Source organism: Sus scrofa, chromosome 1 (assembly GCF_054392235.1).
Source record: "Sus scrofa isolate SSC_HxYL_T2T_F1_AM1 chromosome 1, Sscrofa_HxYL_maternal_Yorkshire_Landrace_v2.0, whole genome shotgun sequence".
NCBI lineage: Eukaryota > Metazoa > Chordata > Mammalia > Artiodactyla > Suidae > Sus > Sus scrofa.
This window is the reverse complement of record NC_139383.1, coordinates 259,902,271-259,918,514: the sequence shown is the minus strand read 5'-3', so window position 1 is coordinate 259,918,514 and position 16,244 is coordinate 259,902,271. Positions and strand designations below refer to the sequence as shown.

Sequence of the window (16,244 nt, the reverse complement as noted above, 5' to 3'; positions counted from 1 at the left end):
CATCAGGTGCATAGCAATCACCTGCAGATGGCCCACATAGCTGGAGAACTGCTCACTGAGAGAAGTGACACTTGTGTTTTTTAAAGCTCCTTAATTCCTGTCACTATCTCCCCATATTATTCCCCCCATGGCAATGCCTATAAATCAGATGTGATTATTCCATTCACAACTCTGCTTCTCTGAATCACCCTGAATTTGATTCTAGGATCCTTCCTTGCACCAAAGAGAACATTTTGGGGGGACCATAGGATTAATTTGAAGTTACTGACCTCAGAGTGTTTGGGACAGGTAGCTGGCTTCTGCCTGCTAAGTGTGAGGCTAGACCCTCTGGCACTGGGTACCAATTCTCTCACCTACTCCAGGCCACAGTGCAGGAAGATGGGCGTTATAGTCTTTGTTTTACAGGAAAGGAGACCAAAGCATGGAGACCCAATGGTTAGGCAGCTTATCAGAGAAGAAACTCAAGTTTGAATCTGTATCTCAGCCCCCACAAGGCTCTTTGCTTTATTGAATGCCCCATGGTGCCTTCTAGTTCCCGTAACCTTAGCAAGTTGGGAGGCCTTGAGAAGAACTAGAACAATTTACATCATTAATGTTGCTCAGGGACCCTATCCATCCCTTACATTTAGGGAGAACGTATAATTTATCATCCATACCAGAGACTTCCAAAAGGGAAAGAGAGAACTGTTAATAATTATGCCTATACTACAGGAAAAAATCCAGACATATGATCATCTTACCAAAATTAGACTAGAATGTGAATGATGTGACTTGCCTTCGTAGCTGGTAGTCTCAAGCTCCCTGTGTAGGTTTAAGGGTTGAGCGTTAGACATGGAAGTAAGTGTTTACTGACGGGGGTGCGGGTGGGAAGCAAGGAATGGAGGCAGTGAAGGTCTGGCAGTGGTGAGCTCTTTTCTTAATGAAATTTTGTCTGATTATAAAACTTTCTCATTGGATAAGATATAGAGGAAGCAAAGAATAAAGGGAAAAAAAGGAAAAACTCTGATAATCCTGGAATAGTCCCTTTAAATCTTTTTTTCTATACACCTATGTATTTTTAAATACTGTCATCGGAACCATACAGTTTTGTGTCCTGCTTTTGTCTACCTAAAAATTTAAATAATCATTATCCAACATCTCTGATTCTTTAAAAATATTTTATTGTCTGACTCATTTTCTATTGTAATGATGTAATAACATCTGATACAAATGAGAAAGAGGAAGAAGCTGAATAGGGAAAGATAGAATTGCTTTTCACAGGTCGAGGAAACAGGGAAGAGAGTAGGACTCTGAATGATTATTACTTATACTTTTCTTATGGTTTCTTACACCTACTATTCATGAAACTATACTTGCCAACGCCTTGAGTCCTGATCTGCCAACTCCTTCCCTCCTTTGACCCCTTTCACTGCCTATTCCTTGCTCCTGCTGTTTATCACAGATAAGTTTTGTACACCGAAGCCCAGATTCCCATGAGTACTTACATCTGATTCATAAGTAATCATATGTATTTGAGAATTGTATCATAGAGAACCTTGTGGAGGAGGCAAGATAACTAGTCCACTTATTAAAATCCATATCTCTGAAAGTTCCTTCCGTCAGCAAAGACCAACACAGCAAGAAGGAAACATGCAGGTGACCTGTGTCTTGCTGCTCCACCAGGCACCTGAGGTGCATATCTAGCGGGCCTGTACCCTTGTCTCACAGAGCTCTCCTTGCTTGTCTATAGGATGAGTGCTTGAAAGCCAACCCCATCTGCATCAAGGGGATCTTAGGAAACAACATACTTTCAAAGGAAGCAGTAACAGTAGTGCCCTACTATCACTGTGTCCTCTGTATGGGGCAGAGTGACAAGGAAGGGAAGCACAGATTTAGACCTACTATGTGCAAGGCAGAGTGGTATCCATCTGATTTTCCTCAACATCTCTTGTTTTAATGACTTCTGTTTCCAGAGTGATGCCTGCTTCAATGATATCAACCCATATTTTGCTGACACTTAGGGAAAGGCGGAGGGTTGCTGTCACCATGGTAATTGAGAGCATAGAACCTGGAGTCAAATCCTCACTCCATCACAAACGACCTATATGATCTCAGACAAATTATGTAGCCTCTCTGAGCTTCTGTTTCCTCAATATTAAAATGGAAATAATATTTATGCCCATGTCTCAGAACTGTGGTAAGGATGAAAGGAGATGATCTGGGTAAAAACGTGTCAGGCAATGCCCAGCACACAGTAAGCTGGCTTTCTTTCCCACTGGTATCCTCCCTGCCCCCCAGCAGTGTTTGCCAAGGAACCTTCTGTCTTGTCACTGCCCCCTCACCTTCCACCCACTCCTCATCCCTGACTCTTGGGCCTTGGAGAGAGGATGGAAACAGGGAAGGTGAGCTGAGTCTGTTGTCTTGTTTGTAGCCAGAAACCATATATTAGGAGAGCCCACTTAGTTTGTTTTTAAACAAAAAAGACTCTTGAACTAGGGACTATGAATAGCCTTCATTTACTAATGGAATTTGCTTGTCATCTGGAAACACCCTCATTTTCCTCACATTCAAAATCTTCTCTTTAGTGCGCAGGGGCACTTTCCAAGTGTAGCCCTCCCTGACTCAATGCCTGAGCCCCTGCTCCGTGGAAGGGAAGGAAAATGCTTCTTGTCCCATCCCTCAGACCCCCTTGTCCTATCCTTCCTGTCTTTGGCTTCTCACTTTGAAGTTAGATTATTGCTTAGGATTTAGACTTTAAAAAAATTATTTGCATTTTTTATATTAACGCCACATATCATCTTACAGTTTTTCTCCTCAAGACACAACTCTTTCAGTCATTGTCTCTCAAAACTTTATTGTCCCAATGTCTTTATTTTCCCTCTGTATCCATTTGATCCATTATCGAGAGAAATTCCCAGCCTCCTCAGCCTCGCTGAGCTAGTTATCTTTCCTGTCCCTCTGTCATTGTTATTTCTGCAGATTCCTTTTGCATAACCTTTATATTTACTCTTGAAAAGAACTTTGTGATTTATCCCAGAAAGGAAAGTCCCAAGAAGTTAGACCAGCAATTTCTTCAATCCATCTCATCAGTTGTCATTCATTCATTATTGATTTGTTCATCTAACCAGCACTAGTCGGAGGTCTACATTGTGCCAGCCTCTCTGCAGGGCAGTGTGACGTTGATGAAAATTAATCAGACCAGCTCTTGCCCTCAGGAAGCTCATAGAACAAGAGGGAAAAGCCAAGTAAGAGCAGCTGTCGTGCCAGGAGCTTCCCAGAACGGAGGGGCAGAGAGCACAAAGGGAAGAGAGACGGGGTCTGCTTGAGGGAGGCAGAGAAGACTTCAAAGATGTGTAATGCTAAGACCTCTCCTCGCTCTATCCCCCATCTTAAAACTCACCCCGCCCCTTTCAGTAGCTTCACTTAACACCTTATTCGTCTCTTCTTCCTCAGCCACAACATCCCCAGCTCTTCTGGCATCATTAGCCTTCCTTGGGACAACAAGATCCCCCAAGAATCCACCCACCCCAGCTCCCTCAGCTCCACACTTCCCTTTCTATTTTTCAATCTGTGAAATTAGAACATCTCCTAAAACTACCTCTTCAGTTGTTACCTAATTAGAATACCTGGGTTATATAGAATCAATAAGTGTGTGTTACGAACAGAAATAGGAAACAAAAATAATCACCATCAAACTATCATGATTGGTATCTTGAACCTAGCTTTAGCTCCATAGCCGTAGACAAGAGATTTAACTTCTCTAAGCTTTAATTTATTTCTCTATAAAATAGTAACAATTCACTTCTTCTTGGAAGCACTTGTCTTAAATAAAAAGGGTCCTGATCCAAATTGAAGACAATGTTTCTAGTTTCAGCTCTGTCATTATCTCCCTGTATAGCCTTTGGCGAGTCACTGTCACTCTCTGGACCTTCAAGTCACTTAAGCTCGGATAGCCTGATATGTTATAATGCATTTCTTCCCTATACCCTTGAAAATAACCTTAAAGCACTTTCTGCCTTCCCAATCCTATAAGCTTTGAATGTGTTATGTATAGCTGAGCTATATTGTCAAAACTAGAATCTGACATCCTCAAGCAGAGCTGATGTGAGTTTGAGGGTCTTTCTCATGGTATTGGGGTGGGGGGGCATTAAGAGGTTTATATTAGTACATAGACTAGACCTGCATGTTAAACTGCTTTCAAAGACAGTGTAGATGGTAAATTATTGGTCTTCCAGTCTAGATGTCCATTTCATTCTCAGAGCAAGACTCAGGACACTTAGAAGACCATGTTAAGAATTTAATGGATTAGCAGAAAAGAAACTCATGGACATGGAGAACAGACCTGTGATTGCCAAGGGGGAGGGGGAGGGAATGGGATGGACTGGGGATTTGGGGTTAATAGATGCAAACTCTTGCCTTTGGAATGGATAAGCAATGCGATCCTGTTGTATAGCACTGGGAACTATATCTAGTCACTTATGATGGAGCATGATGTGAGAAAAAAGAATGTATGTATGTGTAACTGGGTCACCTTGATGTACAGTAGAAAATTGACAGAATACTATAAACCAGCTATAATGGAAAAAATAAAAATCATTATAAAATAAAAAAAAATTTTTTAAAGAATTTAGTGGTTTAGTTACTCTAGGGAAGCAGTATAAAAAGGGCATGGAAGTCTGACTCTGGAGTCAGATAAAACTGAATTTATCTGCATTCTTACTAACTGTATGGCCTTGGGACTATAGTTTAAACTCTCTCTCAGTTTCCCACTTAGAGTGCTGTCACAATTAATCAGTGGAGGATGTTACTTAAGGTACTCCTTATTAAATTAAAGCATAATTATAGCTTAGAAATGAAATGTAGCTTCTGGTAGTAATTTCCTTCCAGAGTACGGTATAGAAAAGGGGAGAAAAAGGATAACTTTACAGTAGAGAATCCTAATGATACTACATCAGCAAAGTGGTCCGGTTCAACATCAACTCTGACAAATCATGTTGAGAGTATATACCCTTGATATGATCTGGCTCTTTACATCTGTGAGATCCTCTTCTTAAAAACCCATAAGCTCAGTCTAATGATGAGAAAAGCATTAAATTCCAATATGGGGACATCGTGCAAAATACCTGACTAGTACTTCTGGAGACCATCAAGATCATCAAAAACAAACAAAAAAAACGCCTAGAACTATCACAGTCAAGATAAGCCTAAGGAAGGGTAGGGGATGAGTGGGGGAAGATTAAGAGGTAAAAACTTCTAGTTGCAAAATAAATGAGTTACAGGGATAAAAAATGTACAGCATGGGGAATATAGTCAATAATACTGTAGCAGTTCGTATGGTGACAGAAGGTAACTAGACGTGTCCTGGTGACCATTTTGGAATTTATAGAAGTATAGAATCACTATGTTGTGTACCAGGAACTAACATAGTGCTGTATGTCAGTTATATGTCAATAAAAAAGTAAGGACATGTAATCACAGTATTCTAATAGGTTCTACAGTGAACAATATTTGCATTGCTACAATGATGCAATCACCTGTAATTAATATACTTAAAAATATGGTAAAATTTGATGGAGAGGATGAAGAAGGAAAGGTGGAAGTATTACATCTTCATCTCTTGTAACATTTATAAATTTTAAAATTGCTTTCTTCTTTTCTTTTTATTGTATCTATGTGAGACAATAGATGTCAACTAAACCCATTGTGATAATCATTTCGCGGTATATGTAAATCAAACCTTAATGCTGTCCACCTTAAACTTATACAGTGATGTATGTCAATTATTTCTCAATAAAACTGGAAAAAAACAAATTTTAAATTTCAAGTTGAGACTAAATCATTCAAAAGGAAAAAAAAAAAAAAAAAAAAAGAGGAATCTGAGACAATATGATGACTCAGTGTAATGGAGTTAGCCCTAGTTGGGATCTTGAAACAGCAACATGAATTTCAGTTAATAGTAATAGATTAATACTGGTTCATGAATTGCAGCAAATGTACTATACTAGTGTAAGCTATTTTTTTTTTTTTTTGTCTTTTTGCTATTTCTTGGGCCGCTCCCACGGCATATGGAGGTTCCCAGGCTAGGGGTCCAATCGGAGCTGTAGCCACCGGCCTATGCCAGAGCCACAGCAACGCGGGATCCAAGCTGCGTCTGCAACCTACACCACAGCTCACGGCAATGCCAGATCGTTAACCCATTGAGCAAGGGCAGGGACCAAACCCGCAACCTCATGGTTCCTAGTCAGATTCGTTAACCACTGCACCACGACGGAAACTCCTAGTGTAAGCTATTAATAAGAGGGAAAGCTGGGTGCAGGGCATATGGGAACCCTGAACTATCTTCCTCATTTTTATATACCTCTAAAACTGTTCTAAAATTATTTATTTATTTATTTATTGTCTTTTTAGAGCCACGCCTATGGCATGTGAAGGTTCCCAGGCTAGGGGTCAAATTGGAGCTACAGCTGTCAGCCTACACCACAGCCATAGCAACACGGGATTGCAGCTGTGTCTGCGACCTACATCACAGCTCATGGCAACATGGGATCCTTAACCCACTGAGCAAGGCCAGGATCGAACATGCATCCTCATGGACACCAGTTGGGTTAGGGTTAGGGTTACGAAGGGAACTCCATACATCTATGTATTTTAAATGGATTACAATATCCATTTCCTATGGTCTCATTGATTTAACACACTTGTGTGACATATATGTTCAGTGCTAGGCGCTGTACTGGGTGGTGGGTTACAGATATGAATAAGGCGTGGTCCTGGCCTCCCAAAGACCATGAAGTCTAGTGGGGAGTCAGCCAAGCACTCAGACATCCTATTCCCTCTTTTACATGCTATGGCAGAGACAAGAACACTGGTCCTGTACAAGGAAGCTGAGCCATGCTTCCACTGGAAGGCTCTGGACTTCACCTTAAAGAACTAGTTGGAGTGTACATCAGGTAAAGAAGGCGCTGGCAGCTTTCTGGGCCGGGGAGCTATGGGTGTGAAAGGACTGAGAATTGGGAAGGCAGTGGGGGAGGAATGTGGTGGAAGTGGGGTGTAGGGAGAGATGAGGCCAGAAAACTCAGACCTTATTTATTTCATAAGTATTTTTGAGCACCTGCCATGTACATAGTAGTGTGCCAGGAGCTGTGTACAGGGGAGTAGGACAGGCAAGGGCATGGTCCCTGCCCTCATGAAGTGGGAATAAGGACAAAGCACAAGTCATCCCAAATGAAGCTTTATTTAGAAATTGATCAATGACATGAAAGGATCAGCATGGAATGAATAGTGACTATGTGTCCATGTGTGGGGTGAGGGTGGGGGGTGCTGGTAAATTAGACTCTGTGTCATGTCTTAGAGCTGCTGTAACAAATTACACAAAATTGGTGGCTTAGAAGCAACAGGAATGTGTTTCCTCACAGTTCTAGAAGCCAGACATCTGAAATCCAGGTGTCAGCAGGGCTGTGCTTCCTCTGAAGGCTCTAGGGGAGAACGCTTCCTCTCCTGGTCCGCTTCTGGTGGCTGACAGGGTTCCCTGGCTTGGGCTGCTCTCTCCAGCTTCTGCCTCCATCTGCACATCAGCTTCTTCTCCTACATGTCTCTGTGTTCTCTCCTCGTCTTATAAGTACACCTGTCATGGGATTTAAGACTTATCCAAATTGCAGGATGATCTCATCTTAAGATCCTGAACATAATTATATCTGCAGGGACCCTTTTTCCAAAGAAGATCCTCTTCACAGTCTCCTGGTGTTGGGACATGAACATGTATTTTTAGGGGTGGGCGGTGGTCACCAGTTGACACATTTAAGTGGCCAAGGGAGGACTTTCTGAGATAGGGACATTTATGCGGAAAAGATTGACTTGCAAAGAATGGGAAGAATGTTCCAGGTAAAAGGAACAACACACCCAGAAACCCTGAAACAGGAAAAAGCTGTGTGCATTTGAGGAGCTAGAAGAACACAAGTAGAGCTGGTATCTGGTGGGCAACGGGGAGAGGAGCCATGAATACCTTGGAGGGCCTGGTTGGAGGGTCGTGAATTACTGGTGGTCAGACTGGAAGGGGTCTCAGAACAACTTGGCCCTGCCTCCGATCTCATTCCCAGCCTAGAGCTCTCCCGTTTCCCCTCCCCACTGCTCTGGAAGGCTTATGCTCTGCACATTACAATAGCTCCTGGTCAGATGACATTCTACCCGACAGGAAGAAGCCCTTTGTTTGCATCCATCTCAGTGTCATCCAGACAGAGTGGCGGCAGCTTTATAGTGCCACAGTGAGCCTGGGTCTCAATGCCAACTTGTAGTCAATGCCAACTTGCAGTTTCGATGTAACATGCCCCATCAGGCCCCACTATGACCTGCTAACTTCTTCTTTGAATAAGCCCTACCTAGTTTTGTTTCAAGCCACTCAGGCAGCTCTGATGTTGGGGCCTGAGCTTTGGCCTGCGGTCTGGAGCTGAGGTTGAATCCCATCCTGAGCTCTGGCTAGCCACCCTGCCTTGAGAAAGTCATTTAGCCCCTTGCAACTCAGTTTCCTTATTTGTCAAACAAAAATGAAAAATCCAATCTCACAGCAGGATTGTGAGATTCAAATAAAATGACGTGTTTGAAATTGTTTGTGAATTCAGATGTTTTACATGTAGAAGACAGTGTTAGCAATAGCACTGAAGCCCTGGAGTTTCTCATCATCTTCCCAGAAGCAGGAGTGCTCAGGACTCACCTTTTCCCATCCTGTATCTGTATCCTCTGCAGTGATGGCTGCATGTCACTGCCTGTCATTACATGGGAAATCAACATGTACCATGTACCACTGAGATATCATCATGGAGCAAGCTCCTGAGATGGAAAGAAACAAAACTCAAATTCATGTCCTATAAAAAGCAACCAGCCTTTGAAACCTGACCCTGTTGAGAAACCTATTGAGCCAAACATAGAAGAGAAGGGGATTTGAAAAAAAAAAAAAAAAAAAAAAGAAGAAGAAGAAGTAATTAATCAGCATTTTGTCCAACCCAATTTGGTTTTAAAGGACATTCATCAAGACCAACACACCTGTCCAGGCCAATCCTGGAAGCCCTGTGAGTGGCCACGTGGACTTGACCTCCTGGTTGTCTGCAGTCCACTCATTTGCAAAATGGTTTCAAAGAAGGTAACAGTTTGTGGTAATGGGAACCATATGGGCTGGTGGCTGCTGTCAGTAAAAATAGCCGGTATGGCCCATGTGGCCAGACACAACGTCAAACTAAGAGCAGGAAGACAAAAGCTGTGTGAAGGAAGGAAAAAAGTCATTTCAGAAGGCTAAAGACAGGAGCCTGCCTGACAGGGGAGGAAGCCTCAGGGACTGGGACCTGAAGCCGAGGAACTTGTCAAAGGCAGAGACATTTGCATGAAACACCAGCCCTCCCCAGCCTGGTTTTCCACACTCTCATGCCTCAGTTGAGAGGGGACAGAGAAGATTCTGTCTGGGAACAGAGCCAAGGCTCAGCACACAGACAGATCTCTGTAGGATATACACTGGGGCACGAATCCTCTCTTCCCCAACCATCCTGATAGATGCCGGAGCCTGAAGGAAATATGCAAGGAGGTAAGGCCAGAAATTTAAAAAAAAACAAATTTAAGCATAAATTTTAGGATCTTTTTCACATGTCCTGCTTTGTAGTGTAATAGAAAGAATATGAATTTGAAAATTGTGAACCTGATTTACTCTGACCATAAACATACCCATGGTGTAAACATATGCAAATTCTTTAATCGCTCAGAGCTTCAGTTTATTAGCCTGTAAAATGGAGATCATGTAACCAATGATTGTGTTCAAGCCTAAATGTGCTAATACTCCTTGCTTTTAGTAAAATGCCTTGTTCATTCATTCATTCAACAAATACTTATTAAGCACCTGCTAGGGGCCAGGCATGGTTACAGAAGACAGTGAATAAAGCAATTAAAACTACCTGTTGTCACAGAGTTTACATGCTAATCATAAGTAAAGCATAAAATGTTGGAAGGGGAAAAGTGCAATGGATTATAGATAAACTAGGGAAGGGGATCAGGAGGGCAGCGATTGAGATGCAGTTTTAAATGAGATAGTCAGGGAAGACCATGCTGAGAAGGTGATTTTTGAACAAAGATTGAAGGAGGTGGGGGAGGTGAGACATGGAGCTATTTGGCAGACTAGTACTGAAAGCAGAAGAAGCCATTGGAGAAAAAGTCCTCAGCCTGGGGTGCTCTGTGGCAGCAGAGACTAGTGTGGCTGGAGTGAGTGGGGCTGGAAGTCAGAGAGGTTCGGGGGCCTGGCCATGCTGGTCCAGGGGTTATGGTAAGTAAGAACTTGACTTGACTCTGTTGCAGTGGGATATCTTGGGAAGGTTTTGAATAGGAGTGACAGGATCAGATTTCTCTCTCTCTCTCTTTTTTTCATAGGATGGCACTAGCTGTTGTTTTGAGAAGAGTTTCTCCATGAGCATGTGCAGAAGCAGAGATTCTAATCAGGACACTGTTCCAGGAATCCAGGTGAGGGCCAGTCATTTCTTGCATTGAAACGATGACACTGGAGGTGGTGAGAAGTGGTGAGTTCCTTAAGGACTCGCTGGTGGTTTGATTGTGGATTTAAGAGAGGGTGGTCAAGAAACACTCCAAGGCTTTGAGCCTAAGCAACTGGAAGAAGCTGTTGTTCGCAGAGATAGAAATGACCACAGGTGAGGCAGGCTGGGAGGGCAGGCTGGGTGTTCAGTGCTGCACATGCAAAATTTGAGATGCTTATTAGACATTCAAGCATAGAGAGAGTATCCAGGTAGATGGGAGTCATAAACTTATGGTTGGCCTTAAAGAGCATGAAACCCTTGGAGTTCCCGTTGTGGCTCAGTGGTTAAAGAATCTGACCAGGAACCATGAGGTTTCAGGTTCAATCCCTGGACTTGCTCAGTGGGTTAAGGATCCAGCGTTGCCGTGAGCTGTGATGTAGGTCGCAGATGCGGCTCGGATCCCACGTTGCCATGGCTCTGCTGAAGGCCGGCAGCTACATCTCTGATTCAACCCCTAGCCTGGGAACCTCCATATGCCACAGGAGCAGCCCTAGAAAAGGCAAAAAGACAAAAAAAAAAAAAAAAAAGCATGAAACACTAGATCATCAGGGGAGTAATTGAAGACAGAGAAGAAAAGGCAGTGATGTTTTCCCATTGGGCATCAAGGATTTACAGAGATTAAGTAGTCTTCTACACAGCGTCATCCTCCAAATGCATGAGCTACAGTGAGAGCAAATATACTGTGTACCTGTGTGGACATGAAACCTTCTTTGATGGATGATGCTATTATTATTTTATGTATAAGAAAAATAATAACCCAAAGAAGTAGGTTGATTTGCTCAATGTCAAGTAGCGAATGAAAAACAGAATAGGAATTCCAACCCCAGTGTCCCGACCTCAGTTCTAATGCTCCTTCCACTCCAGCCACCTGCCTAGTGCTGTGCTTACTTCTGAGGTAGACATGCATCTTTCGTCCTCAATATATGTGTCATACTTCTCCAAGTTTGAAATCAAAACCAGGTCATTCTAGCAGTTAAATAAATACTCTTGTTTTCCAAGCTGGAGGTCTTTCCAGCCTTAGAAAATAAAAACATTATGAAACTGTCTTTGGCAAAGACTGGGGGGAAAAAAAGGAATGAGGGGAAGAGAGAGGATGACAAAAAAAATCTTACCTTCCATTTTCCCCATGGATACTCACTGTCTCCTGAACTCTAAATTATCTTCACTATCTTTGGAGGAGGTTAGATATAAGGCAGATACAATCCCCTCTGTCTTCTAAATCAGGCACAAGGGAGGGATAGAAAAATAAAGTGATCTACATGGGGGTCACTGAGCAATTCATGAATGTGACTTGGAAGAGATCCTAGTGATTTTGCACCATCTTTTTCCCTATAGCCAAACGCTGCTTTATACCATGTATGCAGAAACTGGTGAAAATAACATCATATTTGATTACTTTCTATGCACTATTGAGGCCAAACACTGTTTGAGATAGCTACTGTGTATGTTAACATCCATTTTAAAGATGAATAAACCGGCTTAGAGAGGTTAAATAATTTGACTAATGTTACTATAAAACAAAAGCTGCAACTTGATCAAACGTGAATATAATCACTAGAAAATCAATACACATTTACATAACAAAATGCACTCACTTGGCATCCTCAGTATCTACAACCATCAGGTCCAGTCACCAGTTTCCACAGTATGGTCCAGAGTCCTATCTGCATCTGACTCCGCCCTTTCCTGTTTGGCTAACAGCTCAACTTTTTGAGACCCACTTAATACTGTTCCTCTCAAAGGAGTGTCCTGAGTCTCCTCCACCCTGCTACCTCCAGTGCCTTTTCAGTTCCCTATCATGGTGCAGGGAATAGCAAATGATGGCTGGGCTGCACTGAGCTGAAGTTGGTGAGATAAAGAGGAGGAGGAAACAGGTTGTAACCACAGCTTGGGCTTAAGACTGCAAAAAGCCTTGAATGCCAAGCTAAGCTGTTTGTATACCCATCTATTATTAGCAGGCAACCAGGGCACCTGCCACGTCTAGCCCCCAGGTTCTGCACCTCCATGCTGGGTCGTATTACAGAAAGAATGAGCTTGTTGCATCAGTAAAAGAGGTGGATATGTCTTCCTCACAACCTCAGAAAAACTCATGCCAAAACTTATTGTTTTTCAGATTTGAAAACTTGACTTTGTTTTTTTCTTCCACTCACACCTCAGGTCTTGTCATGACTTCAGCCAAAGAAAACCAATTTAGACAGGGCCATTTCAGACTTGTTCTGAGTCCAAAGTAGGGAGACAGCAAGTAGGAGGTGACATCTGATGTTTGGAGGTTTCCTGCTCAAATTTAAGACCCAGTAATTTAGCGTGCATTGTTTGAGTCAGATAAACTAGGGAGAAGCGTTCAATTCCATTCAATTCCATTCAACTTGCCCCATATTTAATAGCTGTGCTTGGAACAGAAGGAAGGGAGAAAGGCATTAGCTCCTGCTCTGATGTAGACATCTGTCTATCCAAAGGGAAGGGAAGGAAGAGAAATATACAGATAAGTATACAACGGGGCAGAAGATGATTCTAAGAAGTGGTGGTAACATGCTAGGTGGACTTATAGATTTTGGGGGAGAAAGTGTGTGTGTGTGTGTGTGTGTGTGTGTGTGTGTGTGTGTGTACTTCTTTAGACTCCCAGGGAGGTTCCCAGCATAAAGTTTAAGGATATAAGGGAGGAATAAGGTTCTACTGGCAAGTTGGAGGACAGTCACAGAGAGCCTTGAATGCTGAGCTAAGTTGTATGTACATCCATCTATAGTTAGCAGGCAGCCAAGGTCAATGACACGTCTAGACAACAAATTGTTTCAACCTTTGTTTCATCTTCCAAATGTGTTCCAAGAGCCCCAGAGTCACGGGTTGTCCTCTTATATCCTCCATATTGTACCCAGCAAAGTTCAATGTTAGACTCCAGGCAACTGAAACTCCTTCTCAAGCCATACTGGAAAGTTACCTCCTTCTTTAGGGATACAATTCCTAAGTTCTTCCTAAATTTGTTGTTTCGGCTTTTTTTTTTTTTTTTTTTTTTTGTATTTCATAGACCAGGGAAATTTTTTAAGTGGGAAACAATTGTAAGATTGTTAACTTTTTATTCTTCTGAGTAATACAACTAAAAGTAAAAAGAGAATAAAAACAACTTCCACCCATTGTCATAAACATTTCATAAAAGGATGAGAATTTTTTAACATCCACCCTCCTCAAAAAAGAAAGATAATCTTAGAAAGAAAAAAAAAATCTCTTCCAAGAAAAGACAGTTGACATTCTAATACTATCACTCTAAAGGACTTTTCTGTAAATTTTAAAATAAAAATAGAATGTAAAATTATACTTTATTATTTATTCTATTAAAGTATTTTTCTTTGCGGAAGCTATCAATCAAGATAGGTTAGATATGCATTACAATACAAAGTGAACTTGAGTCTCTGAGTAGTTCTGTCACTTCCTTATTAATACCATCATCAAAAACAAAATTTTCAAGAGATTTATTGATGGAAATGGAAAGTATACACTCTCACCACTTCACTCAATTCACACTATCCCAGGCACCCCCAGAGAAATGGCTGGGCATCTCAACTTCACCAGATCTCCAGCTTCTTCTTCCTTCTTTCTCGAGAGCTGGGAAGAAGAATTCATCACCATAGCCCAGCAGTCTAGCTGGTGAAGGTGGCAGAAAAGACCTGCCAGTGTTTTTCTCTGCATGGATACTTGCAGCAAGGAGCACTCTATCTCCCTGGTAGCCCAGCATGGAGCAGTTGGGAATCTGAGTGGAATGCCATGGACTTGACTTCAACATGGGCCAGCACCTTTCCAAACATGTTCATTAAGAACCACTAATTTGGTCTAACCCTCTTACTTCTCAGATGAGGACACTGAGACCTAGAGGCCCAGAGATCAACCTTTTAGCTTAAGGACAGCCCAAGCCAGAATTATGGAAATGAGGCCCATGTGTCCCTGTCTGACAATAGAGTTTTTAACTTTTGACCATAATTCAGATACTTTCTTGTATCTGAGGTCCCATGCCCAGGGCAAGGTACCATTCTGATAAGTGAATGACTGTCTCTCTCTCTCTCTCTTTCTCTCTCTCATCTGTTTAAGGCCCTAAAGATTTGGGGTCTGGGTCCTTCCTCAATCGTAAAATTTATCACACACACACACACACACACACACACACACACACACACACGCACACACACATACACACAAGGAAGGGCATGATGACAGGAAAAAAAAAGATCATCCTTTCCTGAAACCCACCTGAAGACTGAAGACCTGACCTGAAAGCCAAGTCCAAAGGATCTAAGATCCTGTTGACTATTTATAGATATCTCTGGTACCAATAGTAAGCATCATGTTTCAATACTAACTTTAGGCTCAGCTCTATGTGCAACATTCTACACACATGTGATCTCATTCACTGCTCACAAGACTCTATGAGATTGAATGAATGGGCCCATCTTACGAAGACACTGAAGCCCAGCCAGCCTTCATAATTTTCCCAGAGTCACATAACTGGTGATGGCAGAATGTAAGGGCAAGCCCTTCTGCCAAGTTTCAGCACTTCCTAGGATAATATTCCATGTTGTCCAGGACCTGGCATAGGGTAAGCTCGCAGGGAACATTGCCCAGATGAAGCAGTGCAGAAGTAACTTCCTTTTCCATCTGAAGTTTTTGTCTCCCACCACCAGGCCATTTCCAAAGGGATGCATAAAATTAAGTCATCTCCAAGATAATTGATAAAATGTCCCATAAAATGTGAGCCACAACTATGACTATAACCTTCACACAGACCAAGGGTGTGCTAGTGTGTTATACTTTTAACTTAAATACTTGATATAAGTTAGATGGAAGCCTGAGGAGGTCCCTAGATCTCTCCCTCATGGCTGGGGGCCAGGCTGGGCTGCCCTCTCCTATTGTAGCACAATTGACTGTTTGAAGGGAAGTGCTGGCCCTCGCATGGACCCCTGCTGTACTTCATCTTGCTGGATTTGGCTCATCGTTCCAGCCAACTGAGATCATTTAGAAGTTTGATTTTGTCATCAATCATTTCTTCTATCCCTCCCAGCTGTGTATCAGCCACAGATGTGATAAGCAGACTTTATGTATCTTTTTTTTTTTTTTTGACTTTATATATCTTTGTCCAAATCACTGGTACCAAAAACTGAACAGGGCTAGGGACAGTTCTCTGGGGCATACCTTTGCCCTGACCTCAGGGCGTTTGCATGAGACTATACTTCTGCATTTGTCTCATGCTATTATCAATTTTTTGATGCTATTTGTAAGCATTTTAAGAGCAAATATTTGACATTATAGTCCTTTTAATCCTTGTCGGGCACAATGCTGTTTTTTTTTTTTTTTTAAAGAAAAACCCAGTGTTTGCTGACAAGGGCACTAGATAGAACCATTGTTTTCATGTCGGAAGATTCAAGTTCATGTCACAGGCAGCCTCCTCCAAAGACTGTGTCTAAACTGTTTATCCTCCCAGGGCCTCAGTTTCTCTATCCCTAAGATAGGGATAATTGTCCCTACAGACAACCTCATTCAGATTTCCAGCTCCATAAAGGAATGCCTAGTTTTGCTTTTCACTCATCCCTAGCCGTGTTTTTACACATGCATTTCTTCAAACTGGCATTCATTTCCCTTCTATTTCCTTTCAATACCACTCTTACCCTGCTCCCCTCCTGCTGCTTCCCTGGGAATCCTTTCTAGCCCTAAGTCAGCCAT

General features: G+C 42.2%; 1 protein-coding gene across 2 annotated transcripts in view; it reads left to right on the top strand.

Moving 5' to 3' along the window:
• Window positions 1–16,244, top strand: part of LOC146407135 (uncharacterized) — a 975,296-nt gene that overhangs the window by 826,504 nt on the left and 132,548 nt on the right. The window contains exon 4 of one of the 2 annotated variants that reach the window (XR_014825604.1): window positions 10,381–10,470. The gene's annotated coding sequence lies outside the window, so the exon portion shown is untranslated. Of the gene's footprint in view, window positions 1–10,380; window positions 11,069–16,244 lie in introns of those variants that run through there. The other variant, XR_014825609.1, reaches the window with a different exon arrangement.